The sequence below is a fragment of the Heterodontus francisci genome, unplaced genomic scaffold (assembly GCF_036365525.1).
Source record: "Heterodontus francisci isolate sHetFra1 unplaced genomic scaffold, sHetFra1.hap1 HAP1_SCAFFOLD_63, whole genome shotgun sequence".
In the NCBI taxonomy this organism is placed as follows: Eukaryota; Metazoa; Chordata; class Chondrichthyes; order Heterodontiformes; family Heterodontidae; genus Heterodontus; species Heterodontus francisci.
The window spans coordinates 5,715,677-5,721,676 of record NW_027142037.1 but is presented as its reverse complement, the minus strand read 5'-3'; positions in this window follow the sequence as shown (position 1 = coordinate 5,721,676).

Genomic DNA, 6,000 nt, shown 5'->3' with positions numbered 1-6,000 from the left:
GTTTTCACAGTGCATCAGGAACCTGCCAGGTGTGTATGGGGTTTCACAGTGTATCGGGATTCTGCCAGGTGTGTCTGGGGTTTCCACAGTGGATCAGGATCCTGCCAGTTGGGTATGGGGGTTTTCACAGTGTATCAGGAACTGCAAGGTGTGTATTGGGTTTTCACAGAGCACCAGGATCCTGCCAGATGTGTCTGAGGTTTCACAGTGTATCAGGATCCTGCCAGGTGTGTTTGGGGTTTCACAGTGTTTCAGGATCCGACCAGGTGTGTATGGGGTTTGCACAGTGGATCAGGATCCTGCCAGGTTTATATGGGGTTTTCACAGTGCACCAGGATCCTGCCAGATGTGTCTGGGGTTTCACAGTGTATCAGGATCCTGCCAGGTGTGTCTGGGGTTTCACAGTGTATCAGGATCCTGCAGAATGTGTATGGGGTTCTCACAGTGTTTCAGGATCCTGCCAGATGTGAATGGGGTTTTCACAGTGGATCAGGATCCTGCCAGGTTTGTATGGGGTTTTCACAGTTTATCAGGATCCTGCCAGGTGTGTATGGGGGTTTCACAGTGTATCAGGATCCTGCCAGGTGTGTACGGGGGTTTCACAGTTTATCAGGATACTGCCAGGTGTGCATGGGCGTTTCACAGTTCATCAGGATCCTGCCAGGTGTGTATGGGGTTTTCACAGTGGATCAGGATCCTGCCAGGTGTGTATGGGGTTTCACCTTTTATCAGGATCCTGCCAGGTGTGTATGGGGGTTTCACAGTTTATCAGGATCCTGTCAGGTGTGTATGGGGGTTAAACAGTTTATCAGGTTCTTGCCAGGTGTGTAAAGGGTTTTCACAGTGGATCAGGATCCTGCCAGGTGTGTATGGGGTTTTCACAGTGTATCAGGATCAGCAAGGTGTGTATGGGGTTTTCACAGTGCACCAGGATCCTGCAAGATGTGTCTGGGATTTCACAGTGTATCAGGATCCTTTCAGGTGTGTATGGGGGTTTCACAGTGGATCAGGATGCTGCCAGGTGTGTCTGCGGTTTCACAGTGCATCAGGATCCTGCCGGATGAGAATGGGGTTTTCACAGTGCATCAGGAACCTGCCAGGTGTGTATGGGGTTTCACAGTGTATCACGATCTGCAAGGTGTGTATTGGGTTTTCACAGTGGATCAGGATCCTGCCAGTTGGGTATGGGGGTTTTCACAGTGTATCAGAATCTGCAAGGTGTGTATTGGGTTTTCACAGAGCACCAGGATCCTGCCAGATGTGTATGAGGTTTCACAGCGTATCAGGATCCTGCCAGGTGTGTATGGGGTTTTCACAGTGGATCAGGATCCTGCCAGGTGTGTATGGGGATTTCACAGTGTATCAGGGTCCTTCCAGGTGTGTATGGGGTTTTTACAGTGTATCAGGATCCTGCCAGGTGTGTATGGGGGTTTCGTAGTGTATCAGGATCCTTCCAGGTGTGTATGGGGTTTTCACAGTGTATCAGGATCCTGCCAGGTGTGTACGGGGGTTTCACAGTTTATCAGGATCCTACCAGGTGTGTATGGGGGTTTCACAGTTCATCAGGATCCTGCCAGGTGTGGATGGGGTTTTCACAGTGGATCAGGATCCTTCCAGGTGTGATCGGGGTTTCACAGAGGATCAGGTTCCTGCCAGGTGTGTACGGGGTTTTCACAATATATCAGGATCCTGCCAGGTGTGTACGGGGTTTTCACTATATATCAGGATCCTGCCAGGTCTGTACGGGGTTTCACAGAGGATCAGGTTCCTGCCAGGTGTGTACGGGGTTTTCACAATATATCAGGATCCTGCCAGGTGTGTATGGGGTTTTCACCGTTTATCAGGATCCTGCCAGGTGTGTCTGGGGGTTTCACAGTTTATCAGGATCCTGCCAGGTGTGTATGGGGGGGTTCACAGTGTATCAGGATCCTTCCAGGTGTGTCTGGGGTTTCACAGTGTATCAGGATCCTGCAGGATGTGTATGGGGTTTTCACAGTGTATCAGGATCCTGCCAGGTGTGTATGGGGTTTTCACAGTGGATCAGGATCCTGCCAGGATTGCATGGGGTTTTCACAGTTTATCAGGATCCTGCCAGGTGTGTATGGGGGTTTCACAGTGTATCAGGATCCTTCCAGGTGTGTATGGAGTTTTCACAGTGTATCAGGATCCTGCCAGGTGTGTACGGGGGTTTCACACTTTATCAGGATCCTGCCAGGTGTGCATGGGGGTTTCATAGTTCATCAGGATCCTGCCAGGTGTGTATGGGGTTTTCACAGTGGATCAGGATCCTGCCAGGTGTGTGTGGAGTTTCACCTTTTATCAGGATCCTGCCAGGTGTGTATGGGGGTTTCACAGTTTATCAGGATTCTGCCTGTGTGTTTGGGGGTTAAACAGTTTATCAGGTTCTTGCCAGGTGTGTATGGGGTTTTCACAGTGGATCAGGATCCTGCCAGGTGTGTATTGGGTTTTCACAGTGTATCAGGATCTGCAAGGTGTGTATGGGGTTTTCACAGTGCACCAGGATCTTGCCAGATGTGACTAGGGTTTCGCAGTGTATCGGGATCCTTTCAGGTGAGTATGGGGGTTTCACAGTGGATCAGGATGCTGCCAGGTGTGTCTGCGGTTTCACAGTGTATCAGGATCCTGCCGGATGAGAATGGGGTTTTCACAGTGCATCAGGAACCTGCCAGGTGTGTATGGGGTTTCACAGTGTATCGGGATTCTGCCAGGTGTGTCTGGGGTTTCCACAGTGGATCAGGATCCTGCCAGTTGGGTATGGGGGTTTTCACAGTGTATCAGGAACTGCAAGGTGTGTATTGGGTTTTCACAGAGCACCAGGATCCTGCCAGATGTGTCTGAGGTTTCACAGTGTATCAGGATCCTGCCAGGTGTGTTTGGGGTTTCACAGTGTTTCAGGATCCGACCAGGTGTGTATGGGGTTTGCACAGTGGATCAGGATCCTGCCAGGTTTATATGGGGTTTTCACAGTGCACCAGGATCCTGCCAGATGTGTCTGGGGTTTCACAGTGTATCAGGATCCTGCCAGGTGTGTCTGGGGTTTCACAGTGTATCAGGATCCTGCAGAATGTGTATGGGGTTCTCACAGTGTTTCAGGATCCTGCCAGATGTGAATGGGGTTTTCACAGTGGATCAGGATCCTGCCAGGTTTGTATGGGGTTTTCACAGTTTATCAGGATCCTGCCAGGTGTGTATGGGGGTTTCACAGTGTATCACGATCTGCAAGGTGTGTATTGGGTTTTCACAGTGGATCAGGATCCTGCCAGTTGGGTATGGGGGTTTTCACAGTGTATCAGAATCTGCAAGGTGTGTATTGGGTTTTCACAGAGCACCAGGATCCTGCCAGATGTGTATGAGGTTTCACAGCGTATCAGGATCCTGCCAGGTGTGTATGGGGTTTTCACAGTGGATCAGGATCCTGCCAGGTGTGTATGGGGATTTCACAGTGTATCAGGGTCCTTCCAGGTGTGTATGGGGTTTTTACAGTGTATCAGGATCCTGCCAGGTGTGTATGGGGGTTTCGTAGTGTATCAGGATCCTGCCAGGTTTGTATGGGGTTTTCACAGTTTATCAGGATCCTGCCAGGTGTGTATGGGGGTTTCACAGTGTATCAGGATCCTGCCAGGTGTGTACGGGGGTTTCACAGTTTATCAGGATACTGCCAGGTGTGCATGGGGGTTTCACAGTTCATCAGGATCCTGCCAGGTGTGTATGGGGTTTTCACAGTGGATCAGGATCCTGCCAGGTGTGTATGGGGTTTCACCTTTTATCAGGATCCTGCCAGGTGTGTATGGGGGTTTCACAGTTTATCAGGATCCTGTCAGGTGTGTATGGGGGTTAAACAGTTTATCAGGTTCTTGCCAGGTGTGTAAAGGGTTTTCACAGTGGATCAGGATCCTGCCAGGTGTGTATGGGGTTTTCACAGTGTATCAGGATCAGCAAGGTGTGTATGGGGTTTTCACAGTGCACCAGGATCCTGCAAGATGTGTCTGGGATTTCACAGTGTATCAGGATCCTTTCAGGTGTGTATGGGGGTTTCACAGTGGATCAGGATGCTGCCAGGTGTGTCTGCGGTTTCACAGTGCATCAGGATCCTGCCGGATGAGAATGGGGTTTTCACAGTGCATCAGGAACCTGCCAGGTGTGTATGGGGTTTCACAGTGTATCACGATCTGCAAGGTGTGTATTGGGTTTTCACAGTGTATCAGGATCAGCAAGGTGTGTATGGGGTTTTCACAGTGCACCAGGATCCTGCAAGATGTGTCTGGGATTTCACAGTGTATCAGGATCCTTTCAGGTGTGTATGGGGGTTTCACAGTGGATCAGGATGCTGCCAGGTGTGTCTGCGGTTTCACAGTGCATCAGGATCCTGCCGGATGAGAATGGGGTTTTCACAGTGCATCAGGAACCTGCCAGGTGTGTATGGGGTTTCACAGTGTATCACGATCTGCAAGGTGTGTATTGGGTTTTCACAGTGGATCAGGATCCTGCCAGTTGGGTATGGGGGTTTTCACAGTGTATCAGAATCTGCAAGGTGTGTATTGGGTTTTCACAGAGCACCAGGATCCTGCCAGATGTGTATGAGGTTTCACAGCGTATCAGGATCCTGCCAGGTGTGTATGGGGTTTTCACAGTGGATCAGGATCCTGCCAGGTGTGTATGGGGATTTCACAGTGTATCAGGGTCCTTCCAGGTGTGTATGGGGTTTTTACAGTGTATCAGGATCCTGCCAGGTGTGTATGGGGGTTTCGTAGTGTATCAGGATCCTTCCAGGTGTGTATGGGGTTTTCACAGTGTATCAGGATCCTGCCAGGTGTGTACGGGGGTTTCACAGTTTATCAGGATCCTACCAGGTGTGTATGGGGGTTTCACAGTTCATCAGGATCCTGCCAGGTGTGGATGGGGTTTTCACAGTGGATCAGGATCCTTCCAGGTGTGATCGGGGTTTCACAGAGGATCAGGTTCCTGCCAGGTGTGTACGGGGTTTTCACAATATATCAGGATCCTGCCAGGTGTGTACGGGGTTTTCACTATATATCAGGATCCTGCCAGGTCTGTACGGGGTTTCACAGAGGATCAGGTTCCTGCCAGGTGTGTACGGGGTTTTCACAATATATCAGGATCCTGCCAGGTGTGTATGGGGTTTTCATCGTTTATCAGGATCCTGCCAGGTGTGTCTGGGGGTTTCACAGTTTATCAGGATCCTGCCAGGTGTGTATGGGGGGGTTCACAGTTTGTCAGGTTTCTGCCAGGTGTGTATGGGGTTTTCACAGTGTATCAGGATCTGCAAGGTGTGTATTGGGTTTTCACAGAGCACCAGGATCCTGCCAGATGTGTCTGAGGTTTCACAGTGTATCAGGATCCTTCCAGGTGTGTATGGGGGTTTAACAGTGGATCAGTATCCTGCCGGATGTGAATGGGGTTTTCACAGTGTATCAGGATCTTGCCTGGTGTGTATGGGGTTTCACAGTGTTTCAGGATCCTATCAGGTGTGTATGGGGTTTTGACAGTGGATCAGGATCCTGCCAGGTGTGTATGGGGATTTCACAGTGTATCAGGATCCTGCCAGGTGTGTACGGGGGTTTCACAGTTTATCAGGATCCTGCCAGGTGTGCATGGGGGTTTCACAGTTCATCAGGATCCTGCCAGGTGTGTATGGGGTTTTCACAGATTATCAGGATCTGCCAGATGTGTATGGAGTTTCAAAGTGTATCAGGATCCTGCCAGGTGTGCATGGGGGTTTTCACAGTGCACCAGGATCCTGCCAGGTGTGTATGGGGTTTTCACAGTGGATCAGGATCCTGCCAGGTGTGTATGGGGGTTTCAAAGTGTATGAGGATCCTTGCAGGTGTGTATGGGGTTTTCACAGTGTATCAGGATCCTGCCAGGTGTGTATGGGGTTTTCACAGTGGATCAGGATCCTGCCAGGTGTGTATGGGGGTTTCACAGTGTATGAGGATCCTTGCAGGTGTGTATGGGGTT